Here is a 27,071-nt window from a genome sequence, read left to right on the forward strand (position 1 = left end):
ATGACACGTGGTTTCACAGGAAAAAAGTCCCACATTGTGATTTATGCTCATAAATCACCAGCCCTGGTTTACATTACCTTTCAGACATTTGAATATGCACATAGCTACACTGGGTGTGGTATGTGTGGAATATATTAAGGTGGATTAAAAGTATGAAATCAAATTCAGTGTCATGACTCTACAGCAGCAGAATGTACTTGTGGTAACACGGCATTTCCTGTCTCACCCTCGAAAGAACACACAAAGAATTCCCAATCTGAGTCAGCTAAATCAGGTATAGTATATCTGGAACATGGCTATTTACCTGCTACATCAGGGACATATTTAAACACCGGATATCAGATTTAAATGCTCCAGATTTTCAAGACGGTGACCAAATAAAGCATTTTTAAGAGGTCTTGCCAGTGCCACCGCATTCAGCTATGTTTGATCTACACCTGTTAATCCTCACAAATGTTTCCAAGAACACCTAACTCAAACCCGACCTCGCTCTCATTTTTTGCTCTCTCTGGATAAGATATGGTAGTCAGTGAGCTGTAAAACTGGCCCATTGAACCTAACAGGGACTGAGATTGTTCTGTGGACTTTATACACAAAGGACATTCTTTTACCCCGGCTTTATCTCTTCTTTCCTGTGGTTCGTTCCTGAGTCTCAAACTCAAAGTTTGATAGTGATAATAAATCACCAGCTATTATGCTGAGTATGTGTCTGATAAAGCAAACCCACTGATATTCTTCAGCAGTCAAACAGACTGGCCTTCCTGGATTTAGCTGGATCTTTAGTATCTAAATGGCAAAGGTACAAAAACACAAGCATGTTTTTGCACCACCGCCATTTGAAAGCGCAATCCTGCTGGCAGCAAGTGTGGAAGTGCACCTGAAGGTAATGCCGTCACTGCGGCCATAAATCCAGCACATCATCTCTCCTTCTGTGAGGCTGACCTTAAGCACAAGCTGTCCCAGGTTCCCTTAATGGATTAGTTCACCCAAAGAAATGAAATTTTTGTCATTATTTCATCACCATCCAAATATGATCGAACATGAAAGGAGAAATTCTGATGACTATTGGTCACTCTTTTCCATACCATTACAATGGGGGCTGAAGCTTTATATCCAAAAAGGGATGCAAAACACCATAAAAGTATCATAAAGTCTTTTACTTTAAAGTCATCCATACCATAGTATACAGAAATAAAAAGGCATCGAAGCACATCTATTCTAAATCTAATGTTGGATTCAATTAAAAGAGTAATTTTATTCATAAATGTCAATTTAGGGGGACCTATTATGCAAAATTCACTTTTGCATGATGTTTGGACATAAATATGTGTTTGCAGTGTGTGTACACAACCACCCTATGGTGATAAAAATTCACTCACTCCTTTTTTTAATCCCCATAAATCATATAAGCATGTTTTCAGCCTTGGGGCTGGTGTGTAGTTGAGAGTAGGCGGCTTCAGTGAGGGGAGGAGTGAAAAAAGTGAAGGCAAGACGGACAGATCTCTCTTCTCGCAGTGGATCAGACACCTGTGAGATCAAAGACGGATATCGCGAGATTCACGCTCGTGCACGGTGTTGCTAATAAACATGGATGTCATTTAAGTTCTGTTGCTTTTATATGAAAATAAATACAATGAACAAGACACCCAAAGTACTTGTTATTTAATTACATTCAAAATACGTGTTTATCAATAATTTTTGCTTTAATACTGACATATGTTTATATATATATATATTTTTTTAAATACAATGACATCACATAACCCATATAGAGATCACACTGTCAGAAAGTTTGGTAATATTCGCTCATAATTTATGAGCATTAAGCTGTGCCGTCAGCAAGTCATTTCCCATCATGCTTTTGATCAGCGCAGTCGGTGGAGAGCAACTGCGCTCAATTGCAGAATCCGACACGTCCGCCTTGCGCTCGCGAGAGTTTTTTGACATACGTCAGCATGACATCAGAGTCAGGCGGACCGCACACACTCGGACACATTTCTAACCGCCACAGTAATGGATGCTATTCCATCTGGCATACTCATGCTCTTCAAAAATAATACTCTCTCCTTGGGTTCATTGTCTTCTCCTGAACCTGTCAACACTCCTGGTGTTTCACTGAAAAAAAAGGAAGAAATTATAAAGTAAGAGTTCTATTGCTTGAGAACATTATTTCTGCCCCTCCAGCAATCTCATATTGGAATGGACTTTTTGATAATTTAAATTGTAAAAATATATGGCCCATACAACAAAGGTATTTCCTCACAACCAAAGTAAAATAAATATCTTTTAAATTAGTTCATAATATTTACCCAGTCAAAAATTTCGTTACAAAAAAAAAAATCAGATCTGACACTAATTGCTCTTTCTGTCATCACTGAAACTCTTCTTCACTTGTTTTGGTCGTGCAGTTATACTCTGCAATTTTGGAAAGATGTTAGTTGGTTTCTCAATATCTTGCAAAGTTTCTCTATGAATCCCCAAATTGTTATTAAAATAAATAAAATAAATAAATAAATAAATGTTTAGATTTCCTTTCAATGCCCTCTTTCTTTTTCCTTCTCTTCCCCCCCCCCCCCCCCATTATATCACTGTCTGTTTTTTGTTTTGTGATATGATGTTGTTGAAGTGTTTTCTTTCTCTATTCTTTATATTTTTCTTATTCTCAATAATTATTGTTGTGTTCTAATTCTGTTGTTTCACACTGTAAACTGAATGTTCAAATAGAGCATTTAAAAATAAAAACACACATTTCTAACCGACATGCATCTTGTGCTGATCACCGGTGATCGGTTCTGCACAGATTTTGCTCATCTCAAACAAGCCTATTATCATCATTCCGTGAGATGAGATTGTTCTGACACTAGCTGCGTTTACATGGACACTTATAATCGGATTGATGGCTCAATCGGACTAAAAAACCTTCATGTAAACACCTAAATCGATCCGATTGAGTTCGATCTGAATGAAATTTCGACAAGATTGAAAGGGGTGGTTTATTCCTTTTGTAATGCGATCGAGAGAACATGTAAACACTTGATCGGATTGAAAACCAAAACTGAAAGGACTGCGCATGTGCAATGACGTTAACGTATGACGCGCGGAATGAGCTGTTCCTCCTGTTGAATAAAGTGTCATATAAATAAGTGTCCCAATATTCTAAAATTCTCATTTCACTCAGCGTCTGTGAAGTGAAGCAGGACAACGTCCCACCAGTCCTCGTTTTGGATTCTCATCCACAGACGACTGGTTTTGGCCGCGGGGAGGGGCATTTTTACTGCGTGATCAATATAAGCAGCACGGCAAAACGGTTCATATGCTCATTGTCTCCAAATCATGACCAGAGACGGATTAATATTACGTGTTTAAAGCTACACTGTGTAGGAATTACTCCCACCTAGCGGTGAAATTGTATATGATTACCAACTGAATATTACTGTCTAGCCCCTCCCATTCCGAGGGCGTTTTAACTCCTACGGTGGCCGTATTATTTCAAATCTGCCGGCAGTCGCGAGTAATCTCCCGCTCGCATTTGTCACAGTGCCACTGAGTGTAAAATGCGAAAGGCGAAGCTTTAATTTCCAGGTATGTCCCTCTTTGGCTAATGTATTTTCAAGATGGAGGCGCAACCGATTCTACGCTAACGAGAATACTTGATTAGTTGGTAGAAGTTTTGAAAGAACAAAGTGTTTTTTGCTAAGAATCAACTTAAACAATTACACAGTGTAGCTTTAAAACAAATAAAGAACCAATAGAGGAGAATAGTTGTGTGCGAACAGCGGGAAACTCTGTATATTTGTGCAGTGTGCGCATGTCAAAAAATCTATTCTGATTTGAAACTTGTGACATAAACGCGCACATCAACCCGATTACTTTATTTATCGTTCATGTAAACACCGTGTTCGGATTCATCAATCGCATTGATCTCATTCCGATTTAACCAAAAGGTGTCCATGTAAACGTAGCTAGACATAGACAGTATATAAGATGGACACAGCGACCCCATAGGTTTTAACGGAGAAAAGTGAAGTCAATTAGAAGCACTCACTTCCTGATGGCTGGGCGTACTGCGCAGGCTCAAACTGAGCTTGACGACGTAGATGTGACGTGAGCAACCTGTCTGACAGCTGTCAGTCTTCTAGTAGCTGTGCAGAGAGAAATCTGAATCATTCCCTTCCGAATCTTACAGAGGACCTTACAGATGAATTGGAGGTCTATGGAGCTATACCCCTCAAAATCCACTTTTCTCAGGATATAATTTTTTGTCTAGTAATTTGAATGTTGTATTCGAAAGGAGATGCAAAGAAATGACACATTGCTGGGTGTTAGATTTTTTAGAGTCACTTATTTGCTTTAAAAAGTCTTTTAAAATGTCAATGACGTCATACACATCGTACGACCAGAGATACTGCTTTACGCCAATCCTTCAGTCACTTTGGTGCTTTCGCGCTCTGCACTTTCTTTTCTCTCGAGGCATCGACAACAGCTGACACAGGTAAACACACGTGCTAGAAGAGTTTTTGCTAGAAGACATTCTGGTCCCGCTTCGGATGCCACGATGCCATCAAGCGGTATCTCTGGTCGTAATCAGTCCTTCACCGACCAATCAGCGTTCATTAGCAGAATGCAGAATGTGTAATGGGCAACAACAACTCAACCTGTAAGAAATCGAAAGGACATAAGTACTCATTCATTTAACTTTCGACCTATAACCAATGTTGAAAGCTACAATCAAATCTGAGATTTCTCAACGGCAATCGGGTGAAAGAGACAAATTTAGCCGTCTAGCTCCATAGACTCCCATTCATTTTGCATTCATGGGCGATCGCCCCCAGTGGAACCACAACCAAAATTCGGTACAATAGGACTTAATAGGGAGTGGCCAGGCTCTCCGTAGATGGGCTCTGCCCTTACCTACTGAGCGCAAGCTCATGAGGCTCCGCCCCCTGTGCCGTGCAGCAGCAGCTCATTTGCATTTAAAGAGCACACACTAAAACGACGCGTTTTTCTGAGCCCCAAAAAGTGACAATTTAAACATGCTGTATAAAATTATCTGTTGGGTATGTTGAGCTAAAACTTCACATAAACACTCTGGGGACATCAGAGATTTATTTTTGTGAAATCTTTATGTTTATCTTTATCTTGTGAAAAGGGGCATCATAGGTCCCCTTTAACTTTGACTCAACCAAGAAATTTGGATTGTAATTACTAAGTATTTGTTTGGTCTAAATCTTACTCAAATGTATAGGTCATTAGACATGAAGATATGGTGCCTTGGAAGTCTGTCTGAAAACAGTTACTTACAAGTCGCCTTTATGCAAAAAATATGGCCTGCAAAAGATTTCGGACATAGCATTTGTAATCGAGAGTCAAGATCCTTTCACCTACCCGAGCCTTTTACATTGCAACATTTGATGACATATTGGCCCCATTAACAGTGTGAAGTGATTGGCTACAATGCAATAACCTTTTCCCTACTGAGACCCTCCATATGAACAGATAAGCTGTGTAAATTACCCCTGAGTGAGTGCAGATGTATGCTCATCTCAAGCTCCCAGGCAACCTTTCTGTTAGGTGAAGGCCCTACAAGTGGAGCTATACCTGCATTATATTCTCTGCCTGGAAACCAGATCTGATCTCTTGTGCCAGTTCGCAAAATTAGTGCACTTTTTTGTATAGATTAATAAACCACATAAAAAAAAAATCATGTGCGAGTGGTATTATGTGCCGTTTATAATGTTTTTTTATTAAACATTTTGCACATGTGACTTATTTGTAAGTTGAAAAGTTAATTGGTGTCCGAATGTATTCCTACAGAATATAAAAAGGATAACCAAAGAGAAACATACACAATTGATTATTAATTTCAGTAGATTATTAATGATATTATTAGTGCCCTCATAATCTTTCATCAAAATATATATTTTATATTCTAAATTTGTATGATCAGTGGTGGATTAAGACTCCTAGTGTTTGACCCAAATGTTTTTATTTTTATATATACATACAGGCTAATCACACAGGTATGATTAGATTAGAACTGTCAGAGCAGCACGTCATTAACTGTTAAATTGAAATCTGCGTTTGCGCTTTGGCTGGCGCTGGACCAGAGACGGACGCGCTCACTCATGTAGCAATAACCACCCTTGGGGTAAACAGAACAGAACCAACAAATGTATTGCAGATATCAATAACTCAAGATTTTAAAGTACAACATAATTTGAGAATTTATTCTGATTCAAAGGGGACTCAGAATGCCAAATACTGACTGCACGAGAGGAGGAGCTTGGGATGGAGGAGGGTTTTTAAACGCGATAGCTGCTGATAATACTGAAGGAGCTTATATATGTTTACAGTGATATTCCTATAGGTAGATGTGGATCAGCTGAGAGTCAGCTGATGTGAGCTTGACTAACGCAAAACTAAATATTATGAGCTAGTTTGAAAAATACACATTTAGGAAGCGGCAATAATAATCCTTAAAAAATAATTTGACTACGTGTTTTAAATATTTCCGATACAGTGAATGGAATTATAAAGTTATTATTATAAACTATTTTCTCAGTTCACCAGGCACTTAGGCCTACTTTCATGTCTTTCACGAGAATGGATGAATTTACGTGTTGTAAATCCAACAACTCGGATTGTGAATTCGCCCGTTATAGATCAACTAGATCTTTAAAGGACAAAATACATATACTTACACGTATTTAAGAATTGCAATATCAGATAGGCTATTTCATGAAAAAGTTAACAAGTTTGGGAATGTTTCTAATAAAAAGGAAATAAAACCAATAGGCTACATCCGTCATATTGCGTTGTGTCACGTGAGTGACAAGCAACAGGCGTCACCATGGAAAATATTACATTTACATTTATGCATTTGGCAGACGCTTTTATCCAAAGCGACTTACATTGCATTCAAGGTACACATTTTACATTTTTTGTCAGTTCTTGCTTTCCCTGGGAATCGAACCCATGACCTTGGCGTTGCTAGCGCCAACGCTCTACTGTTTGAGCTACAGGAAAGCACTTTAGGCTTGTTTGACTTGAACCGGCGCTGCACAGACCGATCGGTGAATGACATCAAGGTACCGCGAGAGCGATTAGAGAGCAGACGTCTCCGTATGCTTTTCAATCACTCTTGCGGTACTTTGATGTCCTAAACCGATCGGTCTGTCCAGCGCCGGTTCAAGTCGAACAAGCCTATTAATAAAAATGTGTGGCGATCACTGGCCATGCCTCCTCCACCCCACTGGTGTCCCTAAAATATACTTGGTGTATGACACCCCTTTATGCATCAGCCTGTCAAAGTCAGCCACACCATCACAACACCAATCACTATGGTCCGCCCATTTGTTCCCAATCACCTGATTATTGACTCGCTGCACCTGCACTCCCTCATCACCACTCACTACTTATAAACACATCACCTTCACTTTAGTGTCTGGTCTCGTCAATGCTACAACGACATACAGACTCCCTACCTGGATACTCACCTGTAATCGTCTCGCCATAATCCTGTCTTCTGTCTGTTCATCGTCTACTGTCCGGTTCCTGTTCGCCAGTCATCCCAGCCATCCTCCATCTGCACAGAAACCCACCATCAGTCTACAACCAGCTAAGTCACCATTGACAATCTTCAGTCACCATCGCCTGGTTCCCGCTGTTGTCATACCCTCTGCCTATAATAAAACCTGGTTACTTAAATTCACCTGTCTGTTCCCTTCTGTATCATGAGCCATGCCCAAAATAAACCTCTAGCGTAAATGTGATAACAGACAGTTGTGTAGCATGAAATGCTACAACAATCCGACAACTTTTGAAAGTCGTGCGTATGGGTGGCATAAGCTGCCTTGGATGTCAAAGACGTAAGGAAATGGATCAAACTAAAATGTTAACGTGTCCTATATCTCTTTATTAGAGACTAAATTAATTCTTTTTCAGTGTGCGACTGAATTGGTCATCTGTCCTCAGACAAATTTTACAGTTTATGATAAGCTGTTTGCTGACCAAACCATGTGGACTTTGATCTTCATTCACTCTGTTTGATCAAACTCAATACCATGACAACGGTATGAGCTGCACCTGGACACAATATGCTATTTTTTTGGAGCCCACCTCTCTTTCTGCCTCACAATATCAGTGTTCTGAGCCCACTATCAGCAGTTCCCTATCAAGGGACTGAGCCATTGCACAATAACAGCACCCAACCACAAGAACTGCCAATGATATTTAAACATTTTGTGTCATATCAGGAGAGTGAGTTCTAGAATAATGACTATCAGGGGTCTTATTTGCGTGTTATGCAACATCGGTTCTGTTGCGTTATGGGAGCACATAAAAAAAAGAAGGCACACAAACACGCATACTGTAGCTTTTTTTGCATGATGGTTCAGCAGTTGAGCCAGAGTACATATGACCTTAAGGTCAGTCCCTAAAAGCCTCTGGGGGACATGGGAGGGGCTTGGCAAGATAGGCCAGGCGGTGGCATCATGGCACCGGCTTCTAAGAATTGCTGGCTTGACGGCCAAGCCGAGTCCCATTAGAGATAAAGGTCTGATGAGTAATGGTCAGTTCTGTAACAGTGTAAGAATTGACCATCACACATGGTTAACAGTTATGTAGGGCAAGAGTTGCAGTCATTCAGTGGGTTCAGCAGGTCTATCAGTAGAACTAGTTTTGAAATATAAAATTAAACCTACTGGGACACCATACTTAATGTTGAATTTGGATTATTCAAAGATAAGTTTGGCTAAGTCTTAAACTTAAACACTCCACAGAATACATTGGAACTCTGCTTCCAGCACGGAAATTCATTCATCCTTTGAGGAACATAAATGTGCTGTGCAGGGAAATTAAGGAGCCATGAGTGTGTGTGTGTGTGTGTGTGTGTGTGTTTGAATCATCATAAAACTGTCACTTTGGTAAGATCTCTGCAGGCTCCACATGAAATTTGAAATGTTCAACACTACTCAAAGATTGTCATGGCAGTCCTTCTAGTAACCTCGTTCTTACAGGTCTGAAAGTGCATACAAGGTAATTATGGTTAAATGTAAAAGGTGCCATTATCAGTTCTTTTCACACACATGATCATTTAGTGTACTTTTTATTTTTAAGAAAGTGCAGTTTGGGTACCTTTCAAATTAAGTTTTTCATAACTTTTCGGCACATGGCAGTCCATCAAACCTCTCTGAGCGATACAATTTAGTAATTAGTCATTATTGTATCTTTAAACTATACTTAATTTATACTACAGTACTTAAAGTATAAGAGTAATGGCTGCTAAAAATTATGAAAAATTATGAATAAATTACATTTTTAAATATATTAAAATACAAAACAGTTATTTGAAATTTTAATAATATTTACTATTTACAAAATTGTACTCTTTTTTTTTTTTTTTATGTATTTTTGATAATGCACCTCTGGTGAGCATAAGAGTCTTCTTTCAAAAACATCAAAATATTTTACTGACCCTGAACTTTTGAACAGTCGTGTGTGCATATACAAGATGAGAGACTTATAATAATAATCCAGATAGAAACAAATATATGTACAGTATATTCCATTTAGAATGTCTCCCAACTTCTTACTTGCTGCTTCTCTGCTCATTGCTCACGTGTTGTTGATCAATGGCTTTTACAGAGCCTGTGGTGAAGCTGAAAGGTGTTGATGCAAAAAATGTTGACAAGATGTCACAAAGCTTTCTGGACCTGCTGAAATGACACTAAGAAACCTTGTGATTGAAAGCAATATAGTATGAAACAGTGACATCAGACGGCAGATTAGCCATTAAGACTCATAAAAGTCCTCAAATCACCATAATGTAGTAGATAAAGCAATTCAGATAAAGTGAATGGAACTAAGCCTCTTAGCTTATCAACTTGCTTTAATAAGGTGTCATAAAGTTTATCTCATCCTGACAGCATAAAGACTTACTCAGAATCAGACAACCCAGACGACACACATTTACACTAACCAATGTAAAACGCTTCCTCTGAGGTGTGTGTTCATGTAAACGTCACACAAAAGGCTGCAGATCTACGGCTGTCTGGTCATATCAGACAGAGGTGCATGCTGAACTGTCTGACCTTTCACAACTTGTTTAGAGGTTTATGCCATTTTCGAGGTCAAACAGAAAAGTCAGACCCAATCTCTTCCATCAAATAATTGTAATTGTGTAAATATTTGACTTTCTTTTTAACTTAATGTGGTGCTGAGAAGTAATAGACCCACGCTGTTGGTCACAGTGTGAACAGTTTTGGGTTTACCCGCTGTTCCATATCAAGATCCAAAATCTTTAGGAATTTGGATCAGGAATCAAATGGGATAACTTTACTGTCTTAACAGATGCTATAACAACTTTCAAAATACATTTAACAATATTCCCCCATATGATGTTTGTTGAAATTATTCATGCATTCTGCATTGCTGCTGATGATGACCACAGTACATGCACATGCAAAAACTCACAAACTGACACCAAATTGGACCAAAGGTCCAGCCTTTCACTGTGTTGCAACAAGGTTCACTGAAGACCCCTGTCTCTAAGATTAATCAAAACATCAATTTGTGAATGGCTGATTTCTGTATATTTTCCTTCTGCGTTCTCTTTCAGCAAACACACTGGAAGTAATTAATTTCTGGCCTTTAGATTGTGTCCCAAATCACTAAAGAAGTTTCAAAACTGATGAATGAGCTGTCAGAGGACGGTGACAGAAACTCAAACCAGTAGATCACTGTGACAGGTGAAAGACAATGAATTTTGAATTTTTGTTGATGTTGTTGATCGGTAAAGCGATTCTTTTACTTATGCTGAAAAAATAGCTGCTAAACCCCAGTAACCACACTGAAGACCCGCAAATAAAGTGGTAAAGGCTGTTTTTATATTAATTAGAAGATTAGATGGGTGGGCTCCTCCCGAAATTATGTTTAATAACTTCACTTAAAAGCAACAAAAACTGTATGTGATGAGACCCTGGAGTTTGTTTAGTCAAGCCATAAGAATCAAATAAGTAAGTAGGTGTGGATTGCAGAGGTCATATGTTTTCTAAACAAGATTTACATACAGTGGGGTCTGGAGCTGACTTACAGAAACATCCTAACTCAGAATCCCATCCTATCTCTTCAGTAACCATGTTTATGTGAACCCCAATATACATTATTATCATCTTGATAATATTCATATTTTATCAATTTAATAAATTATATATACTGTGCAAAAGTCTTAGGCATATTAGTGTTACAATACTTTAGAATTTGACATTTTTAAAACAGGAACGTTTTTGACGTAAAACATACTATTTTTAGAACAGTAGTCAAATAAGCAAATCTGTGTCATTGACCATGTTAACTGTTTGTACAAAAGGTCAGTTGCCTTCACTGAAGGACACAAGTTGCACTTTCGCTGATCTCAGATACCTTTCAAGGTAACTCGCGCTGCGTCGAGATTGACGCTATATGGGAATGTGATTGCGTCCCCATAGCATCAATCACGACGCAGCGTCCTGTTCCCTCTTCAGGGAACCGAGGTTACAGTCGTAACCAAGGCGTTCTCAACTCCAGGCCTGGGGACCCACATACCAGAATATTTTAGATGTCACACTAAAGAATGTGGGCGTGAATAGGGAGACATCTAAAACATTCTGGGAGGTGTGTCCCGAGTTGTGTGCTGTGCCCTCAACTACTATGTACTTACATAAAAATATAGATACAATGTACTTATTGTGTTCATGTTGTATTGCAAAACCCTTGTGCTGCTATTGTGGTGGGAGGTTAGGGACAGGTTTGGTGGAGTGGGTAGGTTTAAGGGTGAGTTAAGGGGTGAGGGATGGGTCAACAGTGTAATTATAGATGTAATTCCAGAAATTAATTCCAGATGTAATTACACGCAAGTATTTATATATAATAATATAAGTACAATATAAAAACATGTACTGTAAGTACAAAATAAGTGCATTGTATCAAATAATTCATTTAGATGTTAGTAGTTCAAGACACCTGATATAAAGTGGGACCAGGATTTTACTTTGCAAAATATTTATATTTCCATCCTTATATACTTTCTATATTCATCAAAGAATGTGGAAAAATGTATCACAGTTTCCACAAAAATATTAAGCAGCAGAACTTTTTCAACATTAATAAAATTAATAAGTAATGTTTCTTCAGCGACAAATCAGCAAAATATTTCTGAAGGATCATGAGATACTGACGACTGGAGTAACGATGCTGAAAATACAGATTTGCATCACAGGTAATTACATTTTTAAATATATTCAAAATTAGTTAAAAACAATTACTTTGATTTGTACTAATATTTCACAATATTACAGTTTTTACTAAATTTTGAATCAAATAAAAGGCAATGACTTCTTTCAAAACATATTTTTTTAAAAACGTAAAAAAAAAACACTGACTGACTCCAAAGTTTTGAATAAGCGTAAATAAATCCTGATTGGACAATCTCATAAGCATTCATTAAACATAATAAACAACAGTGGCACTATAAAAGCGAATGGGAGCATTTGTCATTGTTTAAATTGATTTGTGGACTGAAACATTATAAATCACTGGCATTGGTGAAAAACTGCATAAACTGTAGCTGTTTAACATCAGGTTCAATAAAGAAACTGAGAGTACTGAGGTGTTCACATCTTAATGTATGTTCACCCTCTTTTTCCATGTTCACTTAACCACTGCCATCCATCAGCCAGTGCTGGTTGTTTCTGTCTGGATTGTGTTAATGTTAAGTTAAGTGGCAAGAACGCTATCACCAGTGCCATCAAACAAGGCACTTAACCCCAGGATGCTCTGTATGAACTCTCGGTAAAATAACTTGCTTAGTTAGAAAGGCAACTCCTAAATTATATATAAGCAATCAGTGGCTATGACAGCAATGCTGCAGCGTGAATTCAGCTTCCTGGCATCTTAAATCTTCAGAAGATGTAGGGTGAGAACATCTCTGTCAAAATGTGGTTGAATGGCTCAGTCTGAGAGTGGCTATCAGTCATTTTAATATCTCTTTTTAGCTGAAAAGAACAATTATTTAAGTCAGCGTAAAGCCCCAAAGTAAGCTATTTTGATAAAGTTTTGACTAAGAGACGATGTCCAGCTTTGAGTGTTAAAAACTCCAGTAGCTCAGTAGTCTGTAAAAAAAAAAAAAAAGACAAGACAAGACAGAAAGCAATAAAAGTTTCCAGTGTGTTTAAAGGCCATATTGTGTGAATGCTTCACCCTGAAGTATAGTTAACCCTCTTAAATTATGAGATGTTTGGAAGTTTGGGAATGCTGTTCTAAATTTCACAATATTATATTATCTCATATTTAAACACCTTCCAGTTAAGCACTAAATATCATTGTAAATCATCTGAGCAAGTTGGTTGCGGTTTTTTATATGCAACTGTGTGTGCAATTCAGTGTTAAAGTGAAAAAAGATGTCTAATTTTAATCTTGTTGGTGAGTTCAGACTGGGGGAATTCTCAAAATGTCTTGATTTCTGTGCTAAATTATCCTAAACGAGGCTCTGGTGGAAAATAATTCAGAATAAAGTTTGCTCACTCTGGGACTCTTGCTATGGAAACACTCACAAAGGACAGTTTCAGAGATGTGTGCAAGTAAAAAATACAGTGGGCTAGAGAGGAGATGTGCAGATCACGCAGGACAACATAACTTGTTACATTAATACTCTGTTTCAATCCAAAACTTAATAAAATGCTGCAGTTTTGGATTCATATATACAAATTTTACCACTGTAAAAAAAAAGTTGCGGCCTTAAATTAAATGTACAATCAACTTGAATGTTTAAGTCATTTCAACTTAAATTACATTTAACTGACTTAAAAATAAGGAGTCGAATGCTTTTGATGAGTAAAGCAATGTAAAAACTTATGTTGTCATAATATATAATATATACTCATATTTTTTTTTACAGTGCATGTTTGGGACAAATATGGACAAACTGAAAATGTATATCAGTTTTAGTTTTAGTAATTTTACTACTTCAGCAATGTAGTATTATAGTAAAATGTATTTCACTTTTGAAGTTTGTTTTTCATCTCATATGTATAGATTTTGTTTTATTTCAGCTCTGTTTCAATTAGGCTAATATATATATATTTTATTCTGATTCTGAGTTTTAGTTAATAACAGCACTGGTTTGTTCCTCACACTAAGATGACTAACTTATCATATGGCTAATATAATGCATTAGCCACCAGTCTATTTTTTTTAAATGTCTCCTTTTTTGTTTCACAGCAGACCTTCATGGGCTTGAAGCAACACGAGGGTGGGCAAATGATCAATTTGAACGAACTATCCCTTCAAATGGAAGAACAAGTGAAATGTTCTGTTCCTGCTAGATATGAAAAACTGTCCTCACACAAAGAAAATTCAACCTTGGCTGTGTTACCAGATATATGCAAGACCTGCGTGTGGTGTATTTTTATGACCATTCTGTGCTAAAGAGTTGATCATGACAGAATGTTAAATCTTAGGCAAACCACAATAACAGGCACAGAGATGACATTATCTTTTATTTCCTATCAAACCCAGTCGTAACGTTAAAACTAAGTTTAAAGCGAATGCTGATGCAATGCGGCATATTGCTGCAAATGAAACTTTATGTTCCTCCTTTTAAATCCTTTATCTTTAACCCTAACATAACCTCAGACTCCTCCCTAACCTTAATCTTCCCACTGTCTCCATCCCTAAGCCTGACTCAAGGGTTAACACTGCCTTAAACTGACCCTAACAGTGCCTCAAACCCTATCATCGAGCCTTGAAAGAAAAGATCAACATATAATGCTCTTACTGTGGGTGTAAATGGTGTGTTATGCATACAATGACAGGATTTGTTTAGTTTCTGGAGTTTCCGTGGCACATTACAGCACCCTCCTGCTCTGTGTGCTCTCGGAGAGATGGCCCAGAGCAGGGGAAAGGGCTTGTTTGGATTATATCCCACTGTCTGCGTTTAGTCATCTCCTGGAAGCACAAATCCATGAACAATTTTTCTGTCTTCCTGAAGGAGAACTGAAATGTTTTTTGACTCCCTTTTGGACTTCTTTTTTTACTGCCCTCTCCAATTATTTTTTGATTCCTCATTCAGTTTTAATCCTATCTTTCTCCCTTGACTCTTTTTATCTCCCTTTTCTATTTTTACTTTGCCTTCCCACCTTTGCGTGCTACACTGATGGTGGAGTTTCATTTTTTTGTATTATGTAACACTGAGGAGAGTTTGTGGGAAGTGCGGGAGTCAATTGTGTCTTTCATTTTTCTTCTGGCCTGTGTGTCATGGATTAATAGTATAGAAAGAGTTCACAAAAACATGAAAGACTGGAGTATGGAGCATATTCTACAGCATAAAGCTTGAGAGTAAGATATTGCAAGAATGCTGCAATATCTAATACATCTTCTAATCTGATGAAATAGTGGATGTGAGAGTGAAAAGAAAGACTGTGATGAGAAAGTTAATTTTAAAGTAAATACGCTGTATTTGTTGCCATTTATGTCTGTCTGGGTGTTTTTTCTAGCTGTATGTCCACCACAGTGAAGAAGAGCCTGAGTTGGCAACTTGGGAGTTCTGGGAAACTTATATATATATATATATATATATCAAACTTTTATGAAGAGTACATTTTCAAAATTTTAATGAAATTCACTAAAACAAACTAAGTTTATAATGGTTAAGTTTATTAAGTTTATCAAAACGATGAAAGCTGCAAAAATTATAATTAACTAAATAAATATATATATAAAAGAAATACAAGCAAGTGCTGTGAAAACATGAATTACAAGTAAAACAGGAAACTGAGAAAAAAAATCTGTGAAACCGAACTATTGCATAAATCTTTTTGTCATTGTGCTGCAACTTTTTATCCAGGCTTTTACAACAACTTTCTGAAATGAAAACCAGGGTAATTTATAGAGTTTACAATCAAAATAATTATTGCAGGATATTGTAGATCTGTATGCAGGTACAAGGTACTTTATCTGAATTATATATATCACACTTTTGCTCAAGTGCCAGCGATGCCATAGGTTGCTGACCCATGTTATAGTGTTTAATGTTTATTGTATAATGTTCAATTCCAGAAAATGGGGACATGTGGTCACTGGTCATTCTTCCACTAAATAATGCGTAAAAAATAACTGTAAAAAGTTTTTTATGTGTAAACATTTTTGTACTGTAAAAAGCTTTTGAAGCTGTTAAGATTACTATATACACAAATGCCACTTCCTCACCTGTGTTTAAGTTAAACTGTGTTACCTTTGCTCACTGTACCATTAAATGCATTTTTAGTGACTATGTGCATGCATTTGCATCATGCCAGCTGAAGCATCTGGGTTGACAATCCAAAGACTAAACACGTACTTCATTCCAAAGAACAGCATTGCAAAAGAGCCCAACGTTTTTTTCTTGCTCTCTCATATGCACGGTCCCTCTCTCCTTTGCTCTATTGGTTAATAAAGGCGTGTGCGAGTCGTGCTTGCACTGTGTGCTGTGAGGATTGGTGCTGAACTTTTTCCCCACTTATGCATGTCGGTGGCCTAGACAATATTGTCCCTAAAGAACTGTTGGGCACTCTACCCTCCCTGTGTAAGTGTGTTTGCTGTGGAAGGCACTCGCTGTCCCGTAACTGACCATAATTCTGGCTCTACAGTCAGACATACCAGAGCAAGACCCGACCTAAGCTGTCTATTCTCCTGTCTCTCCATTTTCTGTCTATCATGGTTTAGATGTTGTTATTCTCCTACTTATATCTGCATTAACATGGTCAAGGGCAAAGGTCACCCAGTTAGAGACCCTCTCCAGAGAATTTTGTGTCTCTGGTATGTCTGAGTGTGCCAGACACTGTCTAGCCATGCAGCAGTTTTAGCCCAACTAGGTAAAATGGTTGATCTTGGTTATAATTGAGTCCTCCAACAGATGCCTTATGCTCTCTTTATAATAAAGCATGACCATTCATTTTGTACAAAGCTGTTCAATCATCTGTTTAAGTGATAGTAAATTTAAATTGTCATAACTTACCCTCATGTCGTTGCAAATCTTTATGCAAATATATTTTTTTATATAGAACACAAGATGAGAATTTTCCATTCAAATATGTTCTTAGTGATCATGTCTGCCAAGCACAAGCAAAAGCAAAGCAAAAAAAGTAATCAATATGAGTTCTGTGCTATTGTCTTGTAAAGCCATGATTATTTTTTTTTAAAATGTAAATCTTCCCTTGCACTTAACCTTGTTCTCAATCAAATATTGCATCTTTAGGAGTGTCACATTAGGTCAGGGGTGTTCAATCCTACTGGAGGTCCACTTTCCAGCATATTTTAGCCAATGAAACAAACCTGAACCAGCTTACCAAGATCTTCAGGAAACAGGCAGGTGTGTTGAAGCTAAACTCCGCATGGAGGACCTATGAGAGGGATTGGACACTCCTGCATTAGATTGAACATCAATAACATTTTGTCCCTCTTTCTCTTCATTTCTTTTCTTTTCTTTTCTTTTCTTTGACTTTCTCGCTAGTCAGGTCTTGCACATTTCTTGTTTCTTATTTGTTTTCATGCCACTCTTGTGTTTTTAATTCACTTGCTCTTTGACTCTGTCAGATCCAGCTGTGAGTATATAATTAAAATATAATTAAAAGTAATATAATATAATAAAAAATATAATGAATATAAATGAAAAATGTGTATATACATTTACCTGCCAACCTGCAACAAGTGGTTGAAAAACAACGTGGCGCTGTGATGGGTTTTTATTATGTTATCATTTTGCATCTCCATCGCTATCAGAGTTTTACTCCCTTGGTCGGATAAATGCCACATATCCAAGACTTTTGTGTGTTACTATACAGACGCCCTCTGCCGTCTTTATTGTAATGCTGCCAGACAGTAAACCCATTGCTTTCAATGAGAAACATTGCCATCAATACATTGATGTGAAGGACATGGAAAATGTATCATCATGAATTACTATGGTCAAATTTTGTCATCATGACATGATATTTGGGTCAGGTTTCATTTATCATCAAAACAAGTTGGTTATTTTATTGGATCTCAATGGAGCAGAGGCTTCAAATGCTGTAATAAATATATTTCAGTCAAAGTGATTTTGATCATGTGGTTATTTGATTAATTGATAATCTCATTCAGCTGAGAGGTGAGCCTGACCAATGAGCACAGCTAATCTTGGGAATGTCAGTGGTTTGGCTTGTCAGAATTTCCCACAGCACAGAGCAAAAATCATTGAGCGCACTAGAATCAGCTAGCTTTCTGGTTAGTTGACCAAAAGTATTCATTTTCTCGCTCTCATGTCGTTCCAAGTATTTTTTTCTTTTGTGGAGCTTGAAGTAAGTTATTTTGAAGAATGTAAAAGAAATGCAAAAAAGTCATACATGTTTGGAACAACATTATAGTGAGTGAATGATCTCTTCTTCTCACTTTTTGACTGCCTGGATTTTTCTCTACCTCCCATCCCTATTGTCTTTATCAGTTAGCCAGGTCTCAACAGTCCTGATTCAGCATTTCTATAAAAGCTTTTGGTTACTATGACATTATATTTAATAATGCGAATCCTCCACAGACTTCCTGATAATGTGTGAACTCTTTCAGACACACAAATCTTGATTACCCAATCAGCACTCGGGCCTGTTGGGGGCATGGGGGTGTGGGTGCGGGATGAGGTCGTCCAGTTGGCTTAGAGATTTTTCAAGTTGAGGATTGTGTGACGGGGTGGAGAGGTTGAGGGGACTCTAAAGGGGTAGTAGACTCTAAGAGTGCAACATTTTGTTCCATCTTTAGATGTGCAATTTGTTGGTGATGAAAGAGAAAACGGACGTACTTGTGATATACTTGATGTTTGTAATGAAGTCATTTTGATTTCCAAAACCAAGTTAAGGAAACCACCAACATTTAATATTATCCTAGATTAAAATCAAATACTTTTGTTTTATTAATTCAGAGAAATAATTGAAATAAGAATGGGGGAAATTCACGGAGAGGAGGCAATTTTTAAAGACACCCTTCATCTTCGTGTAGCCTACGTGTCTGTGACCAGTACAAGCTTGGTCACTGCTGAAAATAAGTCGACCATTAAAAAGAAAAGCTGAACATTAGTTCACTATATATATATATATATATATATATATATATATATATATATATATATATATATATATATATATATATATATATATATATATATATATATATTACTGATACACAAATATATAACACTGATATACAATAGGATTAAAATAGAGTAAATCACCTTTTGAAAGAACTTGACTCTTCAAATAATGATTGTATCAATTGCATCAATACGCCACTATTTAGAGACAAGTGAAAAAGTCTTTGAGCGAATATTTTCAATCAATCAATAAGGAATTTGGTAATAAGGTGGGAAACAGCAAATGTTCAATCACTTTAACTATAAAATAAACAAACACAAAACTAAAAGTAAAGCGGTAGCCCCTCACGGACGACAGTGGCACACCACACACATAAACAAAACACAATGTAAACTCCAGACCTCTCTTGTCTTGCACTTTCGTCACTCCTTTTATTCATCCGGACCTCCTTTCGTGAGACTCGAGACCGGTGCGGCTCTTGGCCTCATCCTTTTGCCACATACCCCCATCCCAGACGAGGCTGCACTCTAGTCTAAATATGTGTTGGAGAATTTAATTTTGAAATCAAATGATAGGTGTGTTTTTCTGGCTGCTAGCCAAAAGATTTCAGGTTCAAGCCCAATCAGGGTGACAAAGGAAACTGTAATCACAATCCTGCATGATCACAAATCTGCCAGTGATAAAAACACACCGGATTGCTCTTGGGAGGCTGTCCCTGCAGTTAGTGTCCTGCACCTCTCTTGAGATCAAGAGCAAGTAACAATAAGTTGCGGCTGTGCAGCTTCTAAAAACAAAGTTTATGATGTAACTAAAATCGCACAGTTTTTATCTGGAGTCAGTAGTCATTATTTTAGTGATTCCAGGGAGCCATAAAATCAGCTTACATTAACTCAGTCCAAACACACTAAAAAAAACATTGAGGTCAGTGTATATTTATAATAGTGATATCTGATACGTTAATCGTATGTGGAGTTCAAAATTGCTCACCAGTTGAACATTGCAAGTGTGTTCAGTTTGCGTGAATGCATGTGTATGATTAAACTGAAATAAGCTTGTTCACTGACATGACATGTGTGCACAGTGTGCGTTTGTTCAGCTTAATTTATTCTCTGGGACCTCAGAGAGCACAAGAGTTTCTTATCTCGCTTGAGCAGGCAGCTTGACAGGAGTGTATTTGTGTTTCGTGGCTGTTTAAGTGTGTGTGTGAACTTAAAGTCAAGAGAGGCATAGATAATACATGTGCACTCAATGGCCTGGACACTGCCAGCAGCTGGCCGTTTTACCATGGCAATGGGCCTACGACACAAGAAGAGGGATCTCTGACCCAGATCTGAAGTTCTGCTGAGATGAGAAACTGTGATCTGTGAGCAGTGTTAATTAAATTCTTTAACATATCTCATAAACAAAAAGTCACCCACACATTAATTGTATATAGGTAATTTGTTATCCTTTAAGTCTCTGGATCATACTGTATCTTATTCACCAGCATCTAAAGCAATACTTAAATGCTCCTGCATGACGTGAAATAATCAAAAGATGCAATCTTTCTCGAAGCAAAATGAACCAAGCTAAAAAAAACACCAAGCAAAAATGCCTTGAAAACATCAACATCAACTAACTTACGGTGGTGCATATCTCATACAGCTCACATGAAAAAAACAAAAAACTAGAAGTATACTCAAAAGCAACATCCTTTACTTTAATGTAAATAATTGTGAGCTTTAAAAACTAAAACACTGTCAATTAAGCACAGAAAAATAGATAAAACAAAAACATTTTTTACCAGTTGTCAAATGTCTACTGGTTTATTATGTATGTCTACTGCCTATCCTGAATGCATGTCATGCTACTACACTAAACATTTCTTCCACAAAATAAAATGTTGAGAATGTAAAAGGGTAAAAGTTCCATAAGGGACCTCTGAAAACACTTTTTAGTGAGGCTTTCAAACTTTATATAATACACTGAAAAAAATTATACACGCAACACTTTTGTTTTTGTTTTGCATGAACTGAACTCAAAGATCTAATATGATTTTTCTATGTACACAGAAGGCCTATTTCTCAATATTTCTCAAGGCCTATATTGTTCACAAATATGTGTTAGTGAGCACTTCTCCTTTGCCGAGATAATCCATGCACCTCACAGGTTTGGCATACCGTGCCGGCCTCCCCACCATGTACACGCTGCTCAGACAACGCAGACTGCGCTGGCTTGGCCACATTCGCTGTATGGAAGACGGGCGGATCCCAAAGGACATCCTCTATGGTGAACTCGCCTACAGCAAAAGACCCCAAGGTCGCCCCCAGTTGAGATACAAAGATGTCTGTAAGCGAGACATGAAAGCCCTGGACATCAATACAGAGAACTAGGAGGACATTGCAGCAAACTGCAGCAGTTGGCGCCTTCTGCTCAAGAAACAGCTAAATATAGGCGAGGAGAAGATCTTGAAGCTAGCAGAGGAGAGGAGAACCAGTCGGAAGACACGCGCACATGGACATCCTCCTACAACCAACTACATCTGCACTTTGTGCAGCAGAGACTGTGCCCAAAAGTGTTACGTTTATAATTTTGTTTAGTGTAGATTTTCTCACATTAATTTGCTTCACATTAAAACCCCCTAGTTTACACATTTAGGCATATTGGTTAAGGCTTTAGCCTACTGATGCAAACACCTCATGTTTGATAAGAAACAAGTGAACTGGAATTACAGGGAGAATATATCACTCAGCTGTTGAACAAAGCAATTCATCTCAGGTTGCTTCAAGGTTCAAATCAATGCATGTGCTAGCTTGAAAAACATTCAGTTTTATTTATAATAAAAATATATGTTCTTCATATTGATCAAAATGGTGTATTATCATAGAAGTGAAGTGACAATGTATGTAATATTATTAGGAAAATACATCTGACAAAAAAAAACATAGGCTGAGTCTACTTCTGCCTTCATGTGCATCTGGTATAAGCAGTCATTATTACTATGTCATTAATTCAGAACGGAAACAAAGTAGAGATTTAGCCAAAACTAAAACTAAAACAAATCGATGACCTGACTAAAGATCTTTTCTGAGTGTTTATATGTACAAACAAAACAACAATACACTGGGTGGTATCAGTGGATAAACAAGCGTAACTGAATACATCTGTATCCCGTTTAAGCAACCTCTATAAAAACAACTTATGAATTAGGCTATTTTAAATTAAGCAAACAACAAAAGGCAAGTCCTTAGCTTTACATTAGTTAACTAAATGTTTTGCTGTTTACGAGACTTAATTAAATACAGCACTCTGCTTGGTCATTCATGTGCATGAAACTTGAAATTGATATTTCAAAGACTGCTTTAAGGCCACAACAGGCCTAGGGTAGGATCATATGATCCTCTGGGCCACACACTTAGCTACTGCCTCACACCACAATATGAACATCCTCACACTGAGGTCTGTCACTTGGTGATCATTTTTGAGGCCTGCTGGAATTCAAATATAAATGACATTATTTGATTTGTTACAAGATGTGAAGTGACGTAATTCAACTGCAGTGGATTGTGCCTGTGAAATGTGATAAACAGAGAGAGAGACAACTGCCATAAAGACATGTTTTAATTTTCAAAGCATTCCTCTTTTACTGGAAAATAATATGGCAATAAAACTTTACAATTTGAAAAAAGAACTTTGCTTTTACAGTTCAAGAAACTGTTTATCCAGCAGTACAATGACCCAACCATGTTGTTCAAACAAACTGAGATTATTGTTCCTTCAATAGCCATCAAATCCACTACTCTTTTTTTTTTTTTTTTTTTTATGTCAGAAAGGCACAGACAGACAATGTCCCATCTTCCAGACATGGCTGCTTTCTCTCACAGCTGTTATCTTTATCAATTTACAAACACTTGAATCCTCAACCTTTCACTCCCATTTTCCCTCATTATGTCTGTCTGTTTGGCTGCACAGATTTCAGCACTTTCTCTTGCCCTCTTTTGGTCAGTTCAGTCTGGCAAAACCCACTCCTCTATTTCCTCACAGGCTGTCAGATCTCTTCCAGCTGCAGCTTGTGTTCATGTTTGTGTGTGTCAGCTGGGTGTCATTATGCTGCTGATCACATCACCTCTATGTGGAATCAAACTCAGGGGGATGAACTATAAACAGTATCCGTGACAACTTAAACTGCCTTCAACACAAATGGCCTTTTACAGGATACAGGGGGAATATCCTCTGCTGGAGACAAGTTTATTTTCTTTTAGCCACAATGACCACTGTACATATAAACAAAGGGCCACATAACCAAAATGTGGTGTTTACACATAGCACATATGTTGAAAACACAAAATCAAAATTTGGGTCCTAATGCTCATGCCAAAAAAGAATGAAAAGAGAAATAAGCTGTGCAAAACGTAGGGTGAATTGCCCTAATGTGGGACATTTTCTGCACTTCAGACTTCTGTGACATATTGCGATGTGTAACCAAAACATTAAATCCACACCCAATACTTTTTTAAAAACCCCAGTATGTTTCCTAATCAAATCAAAAGAGAAAATTCAGATAACCCATTCATAAGAGAAATTATAGACATATTAGTGCTCTTATTGCAAGTCGTCTGAGACAATCTGCAGCTTTCCTAATGTGGGACAGTTGTGTCCCCAATATGGGACACTTAAAAATCTATGATAAAAGACCAAAAATCACATTGATATATGTAGAATAGTAAAATCTTATTTTATTTTAGATTCTCTCTTAAATCTTAGTTAATAATTTTCTTGGTTATGGATGGATGAAACATGGATAACTGAACATCATCAGACCGATAATACATCTTATTATCTAGTTCGGTTTACTTAACAACTTATCCTTTCCCTGCTTCTGCCTTTCTTTCTGCATCTGACAATCTGTCCCTGTCTTTCTCACCTTTGCCATTGTGATCTGAAATACATTTCATTGAATTAATCAGATGCATAAAATAAAGTGGAATGGCTTTATTGGTTTTCTACTGCGTTTTTAAATTAAATTCAGCGCTATTTTTCCTTTTAAGTCAACTACCTACCTTTTACACACACACACACACACACACACACACACACACACACACACACACACACACACACACACAGAGAGAGAGAGATAGGACGAGAGACACACACACACAAAAAAAGGAAAAAAATAAATAAAATAAACATGACTGTAGAAATCTGCATTAACAGTATTCAAATATTGCATTACAAGACTAAAACCATGTAAATTACCATGTTTGTCCCACAAATCATGCCCCACCACACATTTTTGACTCATTGAAGTACTGTCCCACATTAGGCTGATCATGCTGTCCCGGATTTGGAAACCACATTTCCTAATGTGGGACACTAGGAAATTTTATAAAAATATAAAATATATAGATTATGCACACAAAGTTCCACTATTTTTTGATGGACAAACATTTCATAAGCATATTAGGCTAAAAAGTAGCAGGATTGCTTTGTTTAAAATGTATTTAACTCCTTAATATCAAATTTGTTAAAACTCTATGTCATTAACCTTCGGATGGTCTTCACACAAGGTGTCTCCTGTTTGATGAGTGCTCCACCCTCAAATATGATTGGACATTTGATAGGTCATGTGATTTTGATAACATGACACCACAGCTTTTTCTAACCCATAGTTTCACTGTCATTCATGTATTTGTGTGGGACCTACAAACACTAGAGCTTAGGTGTCCCACATTAGGCAGTGTCCCACATTAGGGCAATTCACCCTATATATATATATATATATATTAGGGGTGTGCAAAGCAGCCGCTATTTGTATCTGTATTTGTATTTGTTGAGGGGGGAAAAGTATTTGTATTTGTATTTGTATTCGGATAAAATTCAAAATAGGCGTAAAAATTTTTTTTTTTTGCGTTACCCTTTTAATTTACGTTATAGTGTAAGTATTCTTTAATTATATCCATTATAATAATTATGTATATGCAATATTGGTTTTCCATAAATCCAGCAATGAAACAATGAACGTCATTGAAAAGAAAATAACATAACAGCCATTACCTCATCCGTGGTTAAACCAACAACTATAAAATACCATTGTGAACATTATGAAGCATAGGCTACAGCCTACACCTTGCTGTCTGCAAAAGTAAGAGTAACTTAAACGTACCATATAACTCCCACATGTGCATACAATTCGACACAAATACACAAGCATTTTTAAACTTTTTAACCGAACGTTAACGTTACTCTGTCAACAGCCTATTGTCTAAATTACCGCGCTAAACAGCTGACGTTACGTAAACAGAGCGAACATGAGAGCACCCGACTGCAGACGTCAATAATGCAGCGTAATGGAATAATCTCCCGATCAAACTCCGCTTCCCGAAAGTTATAAACTGCCTCAGGAACCCAGTTAAGGTACAGAAATCTATTCAACAAAAATAGTGATGGAGTTAAGAGTTTTTTCGCTCTCTGTTGCTGTGTGGAGCAGCCTGTGTCCGTCACTCACTCATCCGGGCGTGAACTGCGGTCTCATAAGGAAACACAGCTTTTTGATATAAAGTTTTTTTTGTTTCCGAATACAAATATTTTTTAAAGTATTTGTTCAAAATAAGTATTTGTAAAAATCACGTTATTTGTGCCTTTCCGAATACCGTATTCGGGTTCGGCTCCACCCCTAATATATATATACACACAAAACATCAAAATGTCAAGTCATCTTCATTTATATAGCACTTTTAACAATGTAGATTGTTTTTACAGATCGGCTTTACAGTAAAATGATTGAAAACACTACATTACCACAATATAATAATAATAAAGAATAGTGTAACGGTCACTTTGTGCTTTTATTGTAATCTGAGGTAAAATGAGAACTGCGCATGTGCATGAGTGTCAGTTATAGATTTGACAGGTGAGAAGAAGAGATAACCGCTCTACCGACCTTTGTATTCTTTCTTTTATTTCCTTTTATATTTGTGACCAGAGTTGGATGTATTGTATACTTTTTCTCACTCGATCCCCATGTATGCGGACGAGTGTGACGTTTAAGTCGTTTTATTAAACACGGGAAAATACGCCATCTCTCGTCTCTCGTGCATTTTTTCCTCCAACACCTATTGTTTTTCTCTACCTATAGAAAACATCTCAACTTTGCGTTACGACAGGAGAAAGAAAAAAAAAATCCTCTTAAAATTAGGGGAGATCAGGGTTTTTTTGCACTCTTTATCTCAAACTTGTCTCCATTATCTACTACATATTTCACTAAACTGTAAATTGTAAATCTAAACATCTAAGTCAAGTACAAAGTGTGCTATTTTCTACAACCTAACCCACGACCACTATTCTAAAACAGTAAAAAAGTTGGAAAAAATATTAAACAAATACATAAAACATTAGATAATAATAATAAAAACAATTTTTTGGGGCCCAATATATGGAAGTAAAATAATTCCAAATGTTTTTGAAATAAAAAGTTGAATTGAATTGCACTACTTGAAAAAAATATGCATTGCATTAACCATGCTTGCATTTTAATGCATTGTATTTTTAGGGCTTGCATTTTTATGGGCTGAAATTCAACATAGTTGTATATTTAAGCTGTGAATATTTCAATTCAAAACATTTCAAACACATTTTCATTCATAAAAATTCAATAATCCATATTTACCTTTCATATTTCACTTCCAAAATATTCAAACTGTTTAAAAATACATCCTATAATATTCAACAGGCAATTTTCGGTCCATTTTATTTCACTTTACAAATTCGCATCCACAGTAAATTCAACATTGACATCCAGGAACTGCAGGAAAAGCAGTAGATTACCGAGCATAATATCCATCTGCTGTTAATCAACCTCACCAGCAGGTGGTGCAAGCGTGTGTTGTTGACGAAGACGAGAGAAATAGTTAGCAAGCCATTCATTCATAAAAACTGATTTATATAAATGTAAATGTATTT

At 37.1% G+C, this 27,071-nt stretch overlaps 1 long non-coding RNA gene across 3 annotated transcripts in view; it reads right to left on the bottom strand.

The window, feature by feature from the left end:
- Positions 1-1,305: 1,305 nt before the first annotated feature.
- Positions 1,306-27,071, bottom strand: part of LOC306994695 — a 42,273-nt gene continuing 16,507 nt past the window's right edge. For all 3 annotated transcript variants that reach the window (XR_013796721.1, XR_013796722.1, XR_013796723.1), the window contains exons 4-5: positions 7,497-7,585; positions 1,306-2,115 (exon numbers count right to left, since the gene is read on the bottom strand). This is a non-coding gene — a long non-coding RNA (uncharacterized lncRNA). The remainder of the gene's footprint in view (positions 2,116-7,496; positions 7,586-27,071) is intronic.

The sequence above is a fragment of the Phoxinus phoxinus genome (genome assembly GCF_949152265.1).
Source record: "Phoxinus phoxinus genome assembly, chromosome: 2".
In the NCBI taxonomy this organism is placed as follows: Eukaryota; Metazoa; Chordata; class Actinopteri; order Cypriniformes; family Leuciscidae; genus Phoxinus; species Phoxinus phoxinus.